Here is a 20557-nt window from a genome sequence, read left to right as displayed (position 1 = left end):
TTTACAGTTTCTAGCTATTATGAATAAATCTGAAATTAACATGGTTGAGAAATGGTCCTTGTGGTTGGATGAAGTGTCCTTTGTGTTTTTGTGAATTTACCTTTCATTCTAAGAATATATACAAATGAATGGTAGTTTATAATTCTTTAGTGTGTTATTGGATCCTTTTAAATATATGTTATTTTATGTGTATGAGTATTTTGCTGCATGAATATATGTGTATCAGTTTCATAGCTGGTACTTGGAGAGATCAGACAAGGTTGTTGAATACCATGGAAGTTGAGGTATGTATGGTGGTGAGCTCCATGTGCATTTTGGGAACTGGATTATTTGCAAGAGGAGCAAACACTATTAAGCATTGAGATTTTTCACAAGCCCTGTTGTGGAATTCTTTCTTCTAGTACTTTGTTAAAGTATGAATTACTTCTAATTGCAGATATTGTTCTGTAATAGTTCTCTGTAATTTCATTTCTTAATTTGCTATCACTTTAATGTTGGCCTCTTGCAATCAGTTTAGAATTGTTTCCTTATCTCATTTTTGGAGCAGTTTGAAGATTTTGATGTTAATTAATCCTTAAATAGTTGGTTAGCATAAGTAGCATAGGCATGTTTCTGGAGTTTTGTTTTTCGGAAGAGTAAGTCGTAGTTACTTATTCATTTGCCCTGATATGTATACATCTCTCCAGGTTTTCTTTTTATTCATAGTTCAGTCTTGATATGTAATAAGTTCTAAAATGTATCTATTTTATGTATTTTGTATCATCAATAAATTTTGTTAACATAAACTAAATCTTTTCTACCAGAAATACTATTGCTCCATTTGAGAATACATCTCCATATTGCTTTTTGCATAATCAAAGATTTATTCTATAAATACAAAGATGTTTTGTTTTATGTGGTAGATTCCATTTCATATCTACCTAGTATGTCTAATCATTTCTATGATGCTTTCATTTTTAAAAGCTACATGTAAATACCTCATCGGTCTTCTGAAGTTTATAGCCATAATACACTAAAAAACAATTTAACTATATAAAAAGTCAGTGTTTCTTCCTAAGAAAATTTTTTCCTAATATGATTTTGATCATGAGAATACTTCCAGACAAGACTTTAGAGTTCTTACTAATGAAACTATGTAAATCCAACTGAACAGTAACTTACTCATTCTAAAGGACATGCAATTATTCTGCACAGACTACAGGAAATTATAAAAATGTTAAAGAATGACCAATACTATAGATTATATAGACTATAGAGACATGTTAAAATATATTTTCTTTCCTTGTATACTTATATTTGTGTAACTTAATTAGAGATTAACTATATTTTGCTAAAATCTAGTTCACAATTTACAACATTATAGAGAAACAAAGTTTTGAAAGAGTGGTGATGGTATTTATCTTTTTTATAAAATACATGTGACTTGCTGTGTTGAGATTCAAGCTTGTTAGATGCTGGTAATGTATTAAGTTTTTGATAGTATATTATAAAAATTACCATCAGCTTCATATTAATAAGCTTAGGCTTGCCGTCCGAGTTGGATGCTGTCTGGGCCCACCCTGCTCTGTACTACTACTTTTACTTTCTGTCAAGAAGCCTGAGTAAGTGCATCATGGAGAGGAAGAGGTAGAGACCTTTGCCTTTCAGCCAGGGATTGCTCAGCTCATGTCCCTCATCATCAGTACTTTCTACTCAAACAAGGAATTTTTTTTCCGTGAACAGATCTGTAATGCTTCTGATGCTTAGAACAAAATTTAGTATGAGAGACTGACAGATCCTTCCAAGTTGGACAGTGGCAAAGAGATGAAAATTGACATTATTCCTAACCCTCAGGAGCACACGCTGACTTTGGTGGACACAGGCATTGGCATGACCAAGGCTGACCTCATAAATAACTTGCGAACCATTGCTAAGTCTGCCACAAAAGCCTTCATGGAGGCTCTCCTTTCTGATGCAGACATCTCCATGATTGGGCAGTTTGGTGTTGGATTCTACTCTGCTTATCTAGTGGCAGAGAAAGTGATTGTGATCACAAAGAACAATGATGATGAGCAGTATGGCTGGGCATCTTCTGCTGGTGGCTCCTTCACAGTTTGTGCAGACTATGGTGAACCCATTGTTTGGGGGTACCAAGCTGATCCTTCACCACAAAGAAGACCATAGAGAGTACTAAGGAGAGAGGGGAATCAAAGAAGTGGTGAAGAAGCACTCCCAGTTCATAAGTTATCCCATCACCCTCAATTTGGAGAAAGAATGGGAGAAGGAGATCAGTGATGATGAGGCAGAGGAAGAGAAAGGTAAGAAAGAGGAGCAAGATAAAGATGACAAGAAGAAGCCTAAGATTGAATATGTGGGATCAAATGAGGAGAATGACAGAGGCAAAGACAGGAAGAAGACAAAGAAGATTAAGGAGAAATATATTGATCATGAAAAATTGAATAAGATGAATCCTATTTGGAACAGAAACTCTGATGATATCACTCAGGAGGAATATGGTGAATTCTGTAAGAGCCTCACCAGTGACTGGGAAGACTACTTGGCAGTCAAGCACTTCTCTATAGGTCAGTTGGAATTCAAAGCACTGCTCTTCATTCCTCAATGAGCTCCCTTTGACCTTTTTGAGAAGAACAAGAACATCAAATTGTATGTCCATCATGTGTTCATCATGAACAGTTGTGATGAGCTGATACCTGAGTACATCAACTTTATTCATGGTGTGGGTGACTCTGAGGACCTGTCCTTGAACATCTCCCAGATAAATCCTCCAGCAGAGCAAGATCCTGAAAGTCATCTGGAAAAATATTGTTAAGAAGTGCCTTGAGCTCTTCTCTGAGTTGGCTGAAGACAAACATAACTACAAGAAATTTTATGAGGCATTCTCCAAGAATTTAGAGCTTAGAATCCATGAAGATTCCACTAACCATCACCACCTCTCTGAGCTCCTCTGCCATCACACCTCTCAGTATGAAGTTAAGATGACTTTCTTTTCAGAGTATGAATCTTGCACAAAGGAGGAACAGAAATCTATCTATATTTCACTGGTGAGAGCAGAGCAGGTAGTATTTTTATTTGTTACATTTTTTTAAACTACATCTGCTTTATTTTGCATACTTTTCATTTCACAACAAAAGAAAACAAACAAACAAACAAAAATACACAATACCCAACCCTGCCTTTGTGGAGCAGTTTTGAAGTGGTGTATATGACTAAGCCTAATGATGAGTACCGTGTGCAGCAACTTAAGGAGTTTGACGGAAAAAGCCTGGTCTCAGTGACTAAGGAAGGCCTGGAGCTACCAGAGGATGAGGAAGCAAAGAAGAAAATTGAGAAGGGCAAGGCAATGTTTGATAATCTCTGCAAGCTCATGAAGGAGATCTTGGATAAGAAGGTTGAAAAGGTGACAATCTCCAATAGGCTTGTCTTGTCGCCCTGCTGCATTGTGACAAGCACCTATGGCTGGACAGCGAATATGGAGCAGATCATGAAGCCCCAGGCACTGAGAGACAACTCTACAATGGGCTATATGATGGCCAAAAAACACTTAGAGATCAATCCAGACCACCCCATTGTGGAGACTCTGCAGCAGAACATTGAAGCAGACAAAAAAGACAAAGCTGTGAAGGACCTGTTCGGCCTGCTGTTTGAAACTGCTCTGCTTTCCTCTGGTTTCTCTACTGAGGATACCCAAACATACTTCAACCATATCTACCACATGAATAAGCTAGGGTTGAACATTGATGAAGATGAGGTGACAGCAGAGGAGTCCAGTGCTACTGTTTCGGTTGAAATCCCCCCATTTGAGGGAGATGATGATGTCTCTGCATGAAAGAAGTAGAATAAAGAACCCCGAGGAAGCCGATGCCCTCTGTATAATTCACCCAGGTCCCCCTAGCAGCCTTGGCCCACCTGGCACTCTGCTCATTTCAAGAAGAATCTCTTTTATCCTGTCCTTGTGCCTTAAGGTAGGAAAGTCCCCTCACACAGAATTGCAGGTTTGGGTATTGTGTATTTTTGTTTGTTTGTTTGTTTTCTTTTGTTGTGAAATGAAAAGTATGCAAAATAAAGCAGATGTAGTTTAAAAAAATGTAACAAATAAAAATACAAAGATTATCTAGAATCTCCATCAAGACATATGATTATTAGTAAAAAAAAATTAAGATTTTGATTTTGATAGAAATATTTATCTAGACTAAAAATTTTATGTACCAAGTCTCTTCTTGGTAGCCTGCTATCCTTCCTCTGAGTGCCACCAGGTCTCCTCATCCAGGGGACGTGATCAAATATGAGGCACCAGAGTATGTATGAAAGTCATACCACACTCTCCACTCAACTGTGGAGAATGTCCTGTCCATTGGCTAGATCTGGGTAGGAGTTTGAAGTATTGTCCTTGGCTGGTGCCCTATGAGCATATAAAGGGGGAGGAAGTCCCCTGAATCACAATAATAGGATAAGAGAGAAAGGGGAAAATGGGAGGGAGGGAGGAAAGGGTGGATACAAGGGATGGGATAACCATTGAAATGTAATATGAAAAAATTAATTTAAAAATCTATGTACTATTTCAAAAATATTAATATTATTATTAATGAAAGTATTTATTAACAGAAAGGATATTTTTAATTGATAGAATTTTAACTATATAATTTTCATATATACATGAATGTTTTTAACATGATACAGGAAAATAATGTCACAAATTTTTATTAAAAATAAATTTAACACATTAAATAATTTCAGAAAGTATTATATTTTAATTTTTCTTATGTTGTTTTCCTATTTAAAGTATAATTAAATATGTTTCACAATATATGTTATTAAAGATTCAAAAATAACTCTATAAATTACCTTTGTAAATAATAATTCTTTATTTAAATAGAATGTATTAAATATTGAAAATGTATAGGTTTTATTTTTGCCATTTTTTTCATTTTATTATTTTATTCATATTACATCTCGATTGTTAACCCTTCCCCTGTTTCCTCCCATTCTTCCCTCCCTCCCACTTCCCCCTTTCTCCCCTCTCCTTCCCCTATATATGCTCTATGAATATCGAGTCTCTTCTGGGTAACTTGCTATCCTTCCTCTGAATGCCGCCAAGCCTCCCCATCCAGAATACATGGTCAGAAAAGGGGCACCAGAGTTCCTGTGAGAGTCAGATCTCACTCTCCACTCAATGGTGGAGAATATCATGTTCATCGGCTAGGTCTTCGTAGGGGTTCAAAGCTTACTGCCTATATTCTCCTTGGCTGGTGCCTTAGTTTGAGGAGGACCCCAGGACCCAGATCTGCCTGTTTTGACATGTTTTTAGTTGAGATATAATCACATCATATTTCATCCTCCCTTTCCCCCTACAGTCCCTCTTTTTTCCAATTAGTAGTAACCATTTATTATTTTCTTTTTTTACATATACATTTATATTATTACACAAGTATACAATAAACTACCTACAGCAAGAAGAACAAGAAAACAACCAGGTATTATATAAATGTTAAATTCTTGGTGTTTTCTCTACTTGTATTTGGCAAAATAGGTGTTTATAGGTCTAGATAGATGTTTTAATTTTATAAAGATGAGCTATAATAGATATTGATTTACATTCAGAACTTTAGACTCACCAAGATAGAAAATGTATGTTTTTTTAATGAAAAAAGTAGGTATCAAGGCTTTTGATCCACAAGGAACAAATTACAAGGAATTAACAATGTCAAAGATTACTTTGAGAATACATCTATTGTAATTTGTATTGTAATCAATTGTAAGTTGATTGGTCATATAAAAAATTCTCAACTAATTGTAGATCATATATTCAGAGGTATAATTTAAAATAAAAGTTAATATATGTCATCATTACACATTAATTGTACATTATACATTAATAGTTATTGAAAACCATATAATTTTCATACCAGTTGAAATTCAAAGCTTGTGTAGATGGAAGGTAAGCCAAAATTTTTTAGCTTAATTTCATTAAAATCAATATTTACTGTTTACTTCCAATTTATTCTTTTTTATATTCCTGTTAAAAAGTATATATCATAAACTATAGTGGAATTATATGTAAATTCTAAGAGGACGAGTTTGAGCTAGGCTTTCATGTATGTTGTGTCACCTCACAACTGAAATATTTCCTCCTATAAAAGGCTTCCTATTTCTTAGGAAGTGGAATTTAACAATGCTCAGGAAGTAAGCAAAATATTTTAGTTTAAGAAGGCTCATGGGACTTCCAAACCTCTTCAACTTATAAAAGCAGAAATCATTGGAGGTTAGAAGAGATTCTTCACCTAGCTTACCTACCTACAAGTTATGCTGGGAGCTTCACGGATGTGTGCAGTCTCTGTAAGTCACCATGTACAGTACAGTCATGTTTGTGTGTGTGTGTGTGTGTGTGTGTGTGTGTGTGTGTGTGTGTGTGACTTAGTTGCCCTTTGGTTATGTATGCTTCTGTAATTAATTTCTCACCTGTAGTCCTGTAAGTAATTTAATAAACTCACACAGTCAACAAGCTTGTTGGGCATTCTTTGCTCTATAATTAGTGCCCAATTTTGAGTGAATAGATATTTATACATATCTTTGGGGATGTTAGGGGATCATAGAACAAATGAAAGGTTTCAAACATCATTTATTTTGCTATTAAGCAGCAACCACCATTGAACTCCCCATAGGACTTTGCATCTCAACTATTTCATGTGCTTGAATTCACACAAAATGACATAGCAATTGTCAGAAGAAAAACAAAAGGAAAATTGTTGGAAGTTATGCCAGAGAGAAAACAGAACAGCCTTACATCTCATTAAATGGTGCTTACCAATTAGCACATCCCCAATGAGTATGCAGTAGAGGAAGAATCTGAGGATGACATGCCATGACCACTTCATGCTGTTATGGAGCATTGATCGGCTTATTTTCTTCCCAGTCACAACATCCCTCATAATCTATGAGTTGTGTGAAAACTTTAAGTGGGCAGTGTCATGTGCACTTACAATAATAGTGACTGATATTTTTCAAGCATTGCTGCTGGAGCAGATTAATGAGTCATCCAACAACCTCAGAAAGTACTAAGAGATGTAGATTGTTAGCAATTACCACAACCCTTACAAAAATTTTGAAGTAGATTGTTAGTAAAGTTTGGTCAAGATGTTTCTGTCAGTGACTCTGATATAGAAAGTTTTCAGGAACAAATTTAATTTCAGAAAGGCACAGTCTTAATAGTTGAGCTAAGGATTTTTTAAGGTTGGGGAAGAAAAATGGTGGCAGCCTAGCTGGTGCTGGCATATATGACTCTCTTGCTAAAGCTGGGCTGTTGATCAAGGTGAGGATTCATTTCTTGTATTCATTTTTGCCTCAGCTTCCTGATAAGATTTAATAGAAAAAAATTGTTCCTGAGTAGATGTGCACATTGAGGACATAAAGTAGAAATGACTGTTTTTATATAAAAGTTTAGATTTCTTAAAATTTTTCTAAGATTACTTTTTAAGATAAATGATGAAATAATCAATCCTTTGTTACTGCATGTTGTAGCCTGCTGGTAAGAGAAACTGGCTGAGAAAATTACCTTGCTTGATTACACTTTGCTAATTTGTAACAAGTTGCTTAGTTGCAAATATATGTGAGTTTGAGAGAATACTTTGTTTTTCATCCATAATGCATAAAGCATTTGATCATGTGAGGGAATTGGGAAAATGTTTTTCTACAAATATTCATTGTAATCCTTCACTTAAGGTATAATAGAATGTAACCACATTTTTTACACTTCTGGAAAGAATTTGCTGAGATATATAAGCTGTAAGAGAAAAAATAAAATTGTTAGATAGTTGGAGCTTTGCTTCATCCATGAAATGTATATATGTATGTATGTATGTATGTATGTATGTATGTATGTATGTATGTATTTATGTATGTATGTGTATATGTGAAGTTGTTGAACTTGTTGGAGCTTTGCTTCATATAACGTGTGTGTGTGTGTGTGTGTGTGTGTGTGTATGACTGTGCACCTGCTTTACATTCATCATCAACATCACATTCCCTCTTTGGATTGATGAACACACTGTTAAAGCTGCCTTTCAACATAAAATGTATAATGCATACCAGAAGAACTACAAATCATGTGCTATAGTTCTCTGTATCTGCTTTTTTTTTTAAACTACTGTCTGTCATTAAAGGATTTTATAAAAGTTGTATCTCCATCTAGTGGCACCTGTAGAGTCTAAATTTTATTATATCAATATATTTTCTTTTCTTTTTTTTAAAGTTCCTTACCAAATGACTGGTATGCCTAAGTATTGAGAAATTTTGTGACAGTGCATAAGAAAATTGGAATTATCAAGTGTAGTGAAATTGCTATGTTCTTCAGGCTTTCTCTTAGTCTATTAGAGATATAGAAAGCTCAAAATCAGTGTTTGAGTAATGTACATTCATTTTGAATATTTCAGCACATAAAACAGCATATATTTTAAAAACAGTATAAATTCTGTCTTTAGTCTTTACAGAATTAGTAAAATTTTCCTCTTTTATAACTTCCATTCTTCCTACATTATTAATTACACATTACAGAAAAGATAATGACCAAGTCATTGTTTACCTGTGTAATTTTGGAGAAAAATGTAGTGAGCTGTAATTGCAGTTCCTTTTAAGAATGATGATTTTTAGCTAAAAGTGATATTTAGAATGCTGAGGGGCAAATGACCAAAACCCAACAACTTTTGCTTTAATTGATGAAGTGATAATACCTCAGTGGTGTTTGTATTTGAACATGGTTTCAAAATATTGACTTCAGTTACAAGATGCTTATATTTGTATTGAATTCCTTCAATAAGTCACTTTAAATTTTCTGACAATATGATTTTTTATATCTTTGATTAAGGGTGACAGTACCTTAAAACTCAACAATGAAACCATACAATCATAGGCAAAGTATTTAAATTTTCTAACTCCGTCTATAAATTGGTAATATTAATCATTAAGTGCTCAAGAAATTACTGCCTTTTTAAATGATCTAATATTTATGTTACATATCCAGAAAATCGAAAATATTTCTATAAATATTAAATAAATTTTTCTCTAGTTCTTGTAAGATATGCTATTATTAAAATGTGGAATTTATGCAGGATTTACTTTTTCAAAGCACATTTTTACCTATCTGTTCTTGTCAATTTCTTTGTCTACTTGACAGAGACAAAGGCCATCTGTAAAGAAGAGACCTGGATTAACAAAATGCCTCCACTAGTTTGGCTTGTAGGCAAGCCTGTGAGATATTTTCTTGATCAATGATTCATATGTGGGGACCAAATATACTGTGGGCGGTGGCACCCTTGATCAGATGGTACAGATATATATGTATATGAATGTAGGTGAAGCAAGTTACAAGGAATAAATAAATAAGAAATGTTTCTGCATAACCTCTAGTTCAGTTCAGTTCCTGTCTCTAAGTTTCTGTCTTAATGTACTGACCTGAGTTACCATCATAATATATAATAATACAATAAGCTGTAAAGATGAAATTCATCCTTTCCTTCTCACATTGCTTTTAGTCATACTGTTTATTATAGTGGTACAAAGAAAACTAGAAAACTATCAGTAATCTTGTCAAACTAATGTTATGAAGTTTGTAGAATTATAATTACTCATAAGTTTTCTTTCAGGGAAATTTTTAGACAACATTACAAGAAAATTTCCAGAATAGTTAGGTAATATAGTCATATAATAAATGAAATATGATGCAACTAGAACCCATATTTTATGTCTATGATTCTACTATATTATAAAGCACTGGTTTTCAAAAATGTGTCAATACTGTCAAGAAAGAAGATATGACAAGTAAATATCACTCCACTGTCTATCTAGAATTAAGTATACTAGAGTTTCAATTATGGCACTTCCTTATATAGTTTGCTGTCAGAGTTTCTATTGCTGTATAAAAACATCATGGATTTGGCAACTCATATAAAGAAAAATATTTGATTCAAGCTTGATTACAATTTCGAATGTTTAGTCCATTATTGGCATAGGAAGAAGCATGACAGCATATAGGCAAACTTGGTGCTGAGAGGGACCTGAAAGTTCTACATCTATATCAGCACAAAGCTGAAAGATACATGGTATGTACTAACTTATTATTGGAATTCAACCATACAATACAGGAAAAAAGCAGACTACAAAGCAGAGACCCAAAGAAGATAAATAACAAGGCAGATCCAATGGAGAATGCTTAAATCTCATAAGATGGGGAAATAGAATGGAGAAAGGTAGTGGCAAAAGAGACACAAAAAAGTAGGAGAGGGAGTACAGATAGAAAGGAGGGTGGAGATTAGGCATGGGGAGATGACGTGGCAGAATGTGTGTGTGTGTGTGTGTGTGTATGTGTGTGTGTGTATGTGTGTGTGTTTGTGTATGTTTGTGAGTGTGTGTGTGTGTGTCTATGTGATGGAGGTCAGAAGGCTTGTAGGAAAAAGAGAATATGTGGGTGGGAACATTTCTGTGACAAGCTTGTATTATCATTTTTATGAAGCACCTCATGCCTCAGTATTTTATATACATTATTCTCTATCACTTTCTGATTTATTTATTTTTTGATTTATTTATTCATTTTACATCCTGGTCATGCAACCCTTCTCACCTCCTGGTCTTTTACTCCCTCTTTCTCCCCCAACCCCTCACTTATTCCTCAGAAGAAGGGAGCCACTCCTTACTATCTCCCCCTTTGCTTATCAAGTTGTATCTGGACTGAATGTGTCTTCTCCTGCATCTTGGCAAGGCAGTCCTCCCAGGGGGTTATGACTGAAAAGTTGACAAGAGAGTTACATGTCAGAGAAGACCCCACTCCCCTTATAAGAGGACCCACATGAATGAGAGCTAGCCCTCAGCTACAACTTTGTAAGGGAACTAAGTCCATTCCATTTAAGGGCCTTGGTCGGTGCTTCTAAATAAAGAGCTGAATGGCTAATAGGTGAGGCAAGTGAGGGAAGCAGGACTTCCAGTAGAAACAGGAACTCTGGGAAGGAATCTCAGCCACATGGAGTCACTAGTAGGACATAGAGGAAGAAGCAGGAGACTGGCCTAGGGACTAAGACGAACAGGTAATTGGTGACAAAGTGGTATGTAGGCCAGGCCAGTATAGTCAGGTTAAAGTAGTTGAGAATTTGCTGAGCTATAGTGCCATAAGCTCATACTAAATATAAAATGTTTCTTTGTCATTATTTGAGAGTACCTAGGCCCCTGTAAAGAAAATCCCAATTAGGGCACTGAAATTAAAGGAAGACTTAAGCATCCAGATATTTTATCAACAAACAGTATTTGTAAAAAGGACCAAAATTAAACTGTAAATTGTGAAATGAAGATTCTTCTTCAATACACAGGGTACTTTTACTAATATTAACTACAAACTAGGCTATAAAATGTTCTACACAAATTTCAACTCACTGTATTTATTCAAACTAAAGCATGTAGTTAGTTAAATAAAATAATCAATATAGTACTGGAACAGTCAAATATTTAGAAATAAAACAATATACAAGAAGACAGTTCATGAGTCAAACAAGAAATCACGACTAAAATACTAAATATTCTCTTAATGTGAGCAAAAGTACATCAAATCTCATAGTAACCAGTGTCAATAAAGAAATAAAATATAACATTGCAATAAAAATAAGTTACAAAAATAAGGTTCTTTGAAGACATTGTGGGAGTTATAATGGGAAGAATCCCCTATAGTTTCAGGTATTTAAACACTTGGAGAGGTTTAGGTATAGTATTACTGAAGGAAGCATGCCATTGAGGGTTGGCTTTGAGATTTAAAATCTTCATCACCATTTATTTTGCTGTCTCTGTTGTGATTGAAGTTGAGTACTTGAGCCTTTATCTTCCTATTATTGCCACAATAGCTGCCATTTACTGCCACACTTCTGTTCTACAATCAGGGACTTTTCTTATGAAAACACAATCCAAGATAACTTTTTCCTTCTATAAATTTCTGTGGTTATTTATCACAACAGAAAAGTAACAAATACAGAACTTTAACAGGAATGATTCGTATCTGAGATGACTAGTTTTAGGTCAACTTAACATGTGGGAGAGTCATTTGAGGGTAGGGAGGCTCAACTGAGAAAATGACTCCATAAAATTGAGTTGTAGGCAAACCTGTAGAGCATTTTATAATTAGTGATTGATGTGGGAAGGACCACCCCACTGTGGTTGATACTACCTTGGGCCGACACTCATGTGTGTTATATGGAAGCAGACTGAGGAAACCATAGGGAGCAAGCCAGTAAGCTACATCCCTCAATGGCCTCAGCACAAGCCTCTTCCTCCAGGTTCTTGGACTGTTTGAGTTCCTCTCCTGACTCCATTCAGTGATGAACAGTGAGGTGTTAGTGTAGGTGGAATAAGCCCTTTAATCCCCATGTTGCTTTAGTCACAGTATGTCTAGAACAACATTAACAATAACTAAATTAATATCAAAATAAATAAATTCACAGATTTAAATTATAATAAATTAAAAAAATACCTTTTCCATGTATTTTAACAGAAACTATGAAGATTTTAAAATAATAAAATGAGTAAATATGAAACGTCACACTAAATTAATTCATAGAAAAACACAACTTACAAAAAAGGTAAGAACATGAAACACAAATGTATGAATGGAACTTTTGCCAATGATTGAATTGGTCAAACATCCTTTCTAGAGGGAACTATCTAGAGAGAGATGTATTCACTTATAAATTCTTCTAATCTTTTAATAAAGAATAACAACACTTTTGTAATTCTTCAAAGAAACAAAGTGAGAGAGTGAAGCAAAGGCATAAGTGGAGAGGGCAAAGACGCAGAAGCAGAAAAAGACTCATTTTATGTGCTTAGCACAGATCATTTTATAACCAATGATAGGAGTAAAACGTCAAACAGAAAATATGTCAGACACAAAATTGGAACAATCTTGAAGAAAATAACCAACTTAACCTAGTGATTCATCCTCCAGCCGAATAAAAATATTTTAATCTCTTTGTCAAAGCCAAACAGAGTAATGAACAATAATGTTTTGAACAGAGATTACAAAAAATTGTTATCTATATATTCAATGAAAGTGCTAAAAATGCTCAGTGTGATTATCAAGGAAGTTTATATTAGAGTCATAATGATATATCAATACAATTATCCAAAAATAGTCAAAACCAAAAATGAAATCAGTGTTTAGTATTGGCAAAAATATTGATGAATTCATGTTGGCAAAGAGCAATTGTGGTTAAACTCTTGAAGTGCAAGTTTGAGAAATTGAATTCTATTTCCTATAACCTATGTAAAGACAGTTGGTAATGTGTTCCTGTAATCCTTTTGAGCTACTGATGAGATGAGAGACAAAAACAGATAACCCTGGGAGTTTGTGAGCTCCAAGCTCAAGATTGTCCTCTGACATACATATGCTTAATGTTGCATGTGCATACAACACTCACACATATAAATATACACAAAGATATATCGTATCATAAAACACCTATTAGTGATCTGAAATTTTTATGCATAGTAATTTGTTTATATAAATTCTACAATATCATTTGAGATTATATTTAAAGTTGAATAAATATATGCCCTACTAAACCCATTCTGAACTGTTTTACTATATCTAGTTGATAAAAGACTTGACATTTCTGGGGGGATTCCAAGATGGCGTCGACCAGTATGCACTATACCTGATCTACTCCGAGGAGACCAGGGATGTGAATGGAGCCACAGACTGCTGGATTTTGAGATCTGTAGTTGAGTGGGGCCCCAAAATCCGCAGACCTCCAGTGGGTGTAACCCCAGGACAAGCAACAGCCTGGAGGTACTAAACACACTTCCCTAACTTTGAAACGGAATCCACAACCAAGCTGCAGCTGTCACATAAAAACCAAACTCACCATTTGGGGAGGGGATTTTCCGGAGCCCCCAACCTGAGGAGTCTCAGCGAATAGGGTGAAACTACCATTGAACCTCTCCATCCATACCATGCCAAACTGCGGAGGTCACCTGCCTAGCCCGAGAGGAAACACAGGTGGTAGGACTCACCAAAAAACAGCTAGAACTGGCATGTAGTTCGTGGTCCGCATCCTGGGCCCAATCTGAACCCAAACACAAAGGATTGACCCTGCAAACAGGGGCAGTTAGAAACCAGCGTGGACTGCTCCCACAGCCCAGTGGGGCGGCCTACTTTATTGGGAGACGTGGGTCTTGCTTGCGGTGTCTAACTGCGGACCTAAAGCGATCTGGGAGCATTCTGGCTTTCACTGGCAGAAAGAGAAGATACAGGGGATTCCCGCCAGCGGTCTGAATCGCCATTGTCACCAGCCGCCCGCCTGGGCTGCCTGCACTGACCTGGCACTCCCCAAACAACAGAACCTACCTGGGTCCATTCTTGCGGGTGCGACAGGACTTCCCATGATATAGGGAGCATTAGGTCATGCTTGCAGGGACTAACTGCTGACCTAAAGCAAGCGGGGAGTATCCTGGCTTTTACTGGCAAAAGGAGAATATACAGGGGAATCCTACCAGCTGTCTGAATCGCCATTGTTGCCACCTGCCCACCTGGGCTGTCAGCACTGACCTGGCACTCCGCAAACAACAGAACCTAGCTGGGTCCATTCTTGCAGGTGCGACAGGACCTCCCATGATACAGGGAGCTGTGGGTCGTGGTTGTAGGGTCTAACTGCTGATCTAAAGTAATCTGGGAGCATCCTGGCTTACAGGGGTGTGGAAATTGCTGCCTCCTTGGATACTGCCAGTGGCCTGAAACCATATTGTCTCAGGCCCACCAGGCACTGATCCTGTAATCTCCAACAGGAAGATCCTAGCTGGGACAGCTCCTGCAGACCCAAAAAGAACTCCCAAATTCAATGGAGAGGCTTCACACTCCTATAGAGTATAGAGGCAGAGCTAAAAGACAGCTGCAGCCTGGAAGATCTGATCCACCTTGGGTCTTGGCTACAAAGCAACAGGAAGGACAGGCAGCTGGGATCAACCTACACAACCAGAGAGCTTGTTGCTGATCTTACTCTAGATCCAAAAACTACTGATCTGAATTACAGCAGTAAGGTGAAAATGCCCCAAAAGAAATCTACTTTACATGACTCAGCCTGGAGCCTAAGGTGTTGAGAAAAATCTCTAAAAGTAGAATCTGAATCACCTGCCTGGCCCAGGGAAATACTCCCTGATCCCCACAGGCAAGGGCACCCTACCTATAATTAGACATCAACTATCCACTCTCAAACATGGAAGGTCACTACAAACCACCTCCCAACACCAGAGTCACCAAAATGACAAGAGGACAGTGAAAGAATGCTAACAAAAACCAAAACAGTTTGGCATCTCCAGATCCCAATAATCCCAATGAAAACAACCTTGAGAACCCAAGAAAAATTGATATACAAGAAAATGACCTCAAGTACTTAGTAAGTAAAATGATAAGATAAGAAACCAATAAAATCTGTAAAGAAATGCCGGAGGAGGCAAACAAGAGGGCTGAGGATTTAAAAGAGTCATATAAAGAGGCATTTGAAGACTTTCAGAAAAATACAAATAACCAGATGAAGGAAATCATTAAAACAATTCAAGACCTGAAGATAAAAATCGAAGCTATCATATAGGAACACATGAAAGAAAAACGTGATCGAGAAGCATCAGAAAAGAAAGCAAGCATCTCAGAGGTGGCCTTATCTAAAAGATTGAAGGAAATGGAAGAACAAATATCGGGACTTGAAGATACAATTGCAGAACTGGAAACATCCATGAAGGGAAATTCTAAATCTGAAAAGTGCCTGACACAGAGCATTCAAGAAATCCAGGACACCATGAAATGACGAAACTTGAGAATAACAGGGATAGAAGAAAGAGAAAGCAACCGACTCCACAGCCCAGAAAATATCTTTAATAGTATAAAAGAAGCAAATTTCCCCATTTTGAAGAAGGAGATGCATATGAGCATACAAGATGACTACAGAACACCAAATAGAATAGACCTGAAAAGAAAATCTTCCCGCCACATAATAATAACAACACAAAATATACAGAACAAAGAAAAAATATTAAAATCAGCAAGAGAAAAAGGCCGATTAACGTATGAAGGCAAACCTATTAGAATTACTCCAGACTTCTCAACAGAGACCATGAAAGCCAGAAGGGCCTGGACAGAGGTGCTGCAAACCCTAAGAGAACACAGATAACAGGCAAGATTACTACACCCAGCAAATTATCAATAACCATTGACGGTGAAAACAAGATATTCCATGACAAAAATTCAAACAGTACCTAGCCAAAATTCCGGCTTTACAGAAGTTACTAGATGGAAAACTCTACCCCAAAGGGTCAAACTACAACCAAAACTACATAGGAAATAGGTAACTATACCATCGCAAAGTCACAACCTCACAAAATCTCGACTATTACCAATACCAAAAATGAAGGGACATAGCAATCACTGGTTATTAATATCTCTCAACGTCAATGGTCTCAATTCTCCAATAAAGAGACACAAACTAACTGAGTGGATGCATAAACATGACCCAACATTCTTCTGCATTCAAGAAACACATCTCCACCACAAGGACAGACATTGTCTCAGAGTAAAAGGCTGGGCAAAAATATTCCAAGCAAATAGTCACAAGAAACAAGCTGGGGTAGCCATTCTAATATCTAATAAAATAGACTTTCAACCAAAATTAATATAAAGGGATGAGGATGGACATTTCGTACTCATCAAAGTAAAGTCAATCAAGAAAACATTACGATTTTGAACAACTATGCTCCTAATACAAGGGCTCCCACATTTGTAAAAGAGTTATTAACAAAGCTTGAACAACTCATTGATACCCACACATTAATAGTGGGAGACTTCAACACCCCACTTTCACTCAAGGATAAGTCTTTGAATCAAAAAATTAGCCGGGAAATAACTTCATTAACCAATGTCATGAATCATATGGATCTAACAGATATCTACAGAACTTTCCACCCAAACACAAAGGATTATACCTTTTTCTCAGCACCCCATGGAACGTTCTCTAAAATTGATCACATAGTTGGTCACGAAGCAAACCTCAACAAATACAAGAAAATTGAAATAACACCTTGTATCTTATCAGATCACCATGGTCTAAGGCTGGACTTCAACAGCAACAGAAATAACAAAAAGCATACTAACTCGTGAAAACTAAACACCTTGGAAGAAATAAGGGAAGAAATTAAAGACTTCCTGAAATTCAATGAAAATGATGGAACAACATACTCAAATTTGTGGGACACATTGAAAGCAGTGCTAAGAGGAAAATTCATAGCATTAAGTGCCTTTAAAAAGAAAATGGAAACATCCTACATAAACACCTTAACTTTGGAAATTTGGAAAATTCAAAATAATAAAGATCAAAAGGGAGACTGTACGTCAGACAACTATGAAATTTAGTAGACCACTAGGGAATGTTTTGAAAACTTATATTGCCACAAATTCGAAAATTTACAACAGATGGATGCATTTCTAGATGTATATACCTAACAAAATTCTACTGAGATGATATAAGTAAATTTGATCAGTAAGAAGAAATGAGATTATATTGGTTATAGAAATATCCTATCCAACAAAAGTCTGGGCTTATATACATTATCTGATGAATTCTACCAGACACTTAAAGACAATTAATACTAATGCTGATCAAATTAGTCGACAAAACAGAAAGATAAGTAATGCTAACCAGACTTATTTTATGAAAAAATAGTATTTCATATATCAAAACAGAAAAAAAGTAATAACAAACAAAGAAAAAGGAATAAAGGGAAAATAAGAAAGAGGAAAACTCTACCCCAATCTATCCTTGTTTACCACAGATGCAAAAATTTCAATAAAACACTGGGAAACTGTATTTAACAACAAATCAAAACAATCACTCTTAACTATTAAGTTAATTTCATTCCAGTGAAGGAAGGACAACTGAACAGACACACATCAGTACATGTAAAACAACAAATAAAAAGATACAAGGATACAAATAATACAATTACGTCAATAGATGAAGTAAAATACCTCCAACCAAATCCAACATTCTTTATCATAAAAAATAGTGAAGACACTAAGAAAAGGAGGAACATAACAAACTATAATAAAGACTCAAGTCAACAGTTTTTTAAATGTAAGGAAATTCACATTAGTTCCAATAAAATTAAGAATAAAACAAGGGTGGCCTATCTTACTACTTTTACCCTTTGTTTTGACTGTGTGTGTGTTTATATATGGTGTGTATGCTCACAAGAACTGTTAACAAAAAAACGAAAACCAACAACAAGAACAACAACAAAAACAAAAACCTGGTTTACATGCCCAGAAGATACAACAGGCCAATTACTTGTCTTCCTTTATTCTCTTTCTTGTTCCATTGTGACAGTGTATTTCACCAGAAATTGCATTTTGGCTATTCTGGTAGTCAGCAATCTCCAGCTATCTTCCTAAGTTAATCCATTTCAGGGCATTTCATACAGGTGTGCATAGGAACACACCTGGACTATTATGAGGGTGCTCAAGTCCTCATGCTTCTGCAAAAGTTCTCTTACCTGCTAAGCTACCTCCCTAGCCAGTATTTGCTCCACTTTTATTAATCCCTGGAAGCCTTAGATAGAACAATTAGGCAAACATAAGATCTACACAATAGAATAGGAAAATTAAATGTATTTTTATTTGCAAATATAATCTTATACACAAAAGCCCATGTAAAACTGCTACCAGAAAATGCTTCAAGTTGGTTAACTCTTTCAGCAAATACAGGATATAGAAGAAACATACAAAAACATGATATTTTCTTACATACTGCTAATGAACTTGTTGAGAACAAGAAAACAATGTTATTTGTAATAGTTTCCAAATTCGGGATTGCGATCCTATAAATAAAGCTAACGAAATAAGTGGAAGAAGCCTTTACTAAGTGCTTAAAACACTAAAGAAAAAGAAAACGAGGACACACAGATCTCCTATACATATAAATCAGAAGGTACTAGTGTAAACATGGCTATGCAACTGAAAAATAATATTTGATGCATTGCTCCTCTGCCAATAAGGTCACCTTCCATTAAGAAAACAAATGCTATGAGATATAGTAAGCTTCCAAGAACAAAACGTTATCACCAATTTTACAAATTTGTAAAGGCCCAGAATCACAATGGGATCAGCAAATTTCACTAATAATACAATACTGACACTTGTACCTTGTAGGTAGCAAACAGCTCTTTAATTGAACCTAAAACCTCCTTAATTGAAAGGAATTCATACATACAAAAAAGTATAACAGATAATAATAATAAAGTAAAAGGCTACGAATTAAAAATTGTGTGACCTTAGGACATGGGAGGTTTTGGCCAAGTGTAATGGATGAAAATACACTGTATTCATGCATAGGGTAATCAAATAATATTTTTAAAAATTAATGAGTATAAAAGGTATAAGTACATAAACCAAACTGATTTTTAACGATAAAGAAAACAAATAACAAATGCTACAAAGGATTCAGAGAGAGGAAAAATTATATGGGAAATTAAATTACTTCAAACATTTTGTAAATAAATATGAAGGATTTTCAAAATCTGAAAACACAGCTACCAATATGACATGGGTATACTATGCCTGTATATATACCTGCAGAATTCTAAATAAATATCCCATACAGATATTTTCCCATCTCTGTTTCATAAAGCAATATTTTCAAAAACTATATTATAACAACAGTTGAAAGGATAAAATATAGTATATACAGTCAATTTAATTTAACTCTGTCTTAAGTGGGATGAAACAATGACATCTATAAAAACTGAGCACAACTTCAAATCAACATTAACTCAAACTCAGAAATAAAAGTAACACCTTTTGTATCATTTATAAATTGTAGATGTTATATAAAATGATATATATTTATATTGATATATAATTTTTATATAATTACAATTATATAAAATTATATACATATAATTTTAGATATATGTAACACAATTAAGTAGAAATAAGACTTTCTTGAGTAAAAATAGAAACAATCGGAGGGAAGAGGGAAAGAAGATAACTGTAGAAGCTGGATATATTTAAAATTTATGGCATATTTCTATGAAAAAAGCCAAACAATGTAGACAATGAATATTTGTCCGTAAAAACTTAATGATGAACAAATTATTAAGTATGAATTTTTTATCTCCAACTCAATAACATCTTAGTTAAGATGCAAATGATTTTTATTTGTGTTTAGATCAAATTTTTGTCAAAAGTTATTAATCACTATCTGAAATGGCACTTTGTTTCTCACTCTACATATACTATTTTATACGCATCACTGTGAAAATTTAAGTGTAAAAAGTAACTCAAATAATAACTTTCCAACTTTGACAGAGAATAATTTTCAAGTAGGCATTAAAATGAAATTTTTGTATTGAAAATGGATTGATTTTCAGGTCGTACATCTTCACTTAAATATGATTAGAATCCAATGTGCCTGTGGCTGGCAAATTTAATTTGGATTTCCATTTAATTTTATTTCATTGTCTTCCTAAAAATCCTTGGAGAATATTGTTTTAG

The 20557-nt window shown here is 35.2% G+C and overlaps 1 pseudogene; it reads left to right on the top strand.

Annotated features, from left to right (window-relative positions):
* Positions 1–272: 272 nt before the first annotated feature.
* Positions 273–3826, top strand: LOC127185326 (heat shock protein HSP 90-beta-like; annotated as a pseudogene).
* Positions 3827–20557: the final 16731 nt, after the last annotated feature.

This window comes from Acomys russatus, chromosome X, assembly GCF_903995435.1.
Source record: "Acomys russatus chromosome X, mAcoRus1.1, whole genome shotgun sequence".
NCBI classification, from domain to species: Eukaryota; Metazoa; Chordata; class Mammalia; order Rodentia; family Muridae; genus Acomys; species Acomys russatus.
This window is presented reverse-complemented; position numbering and strand designations above follow the sequence as displayed.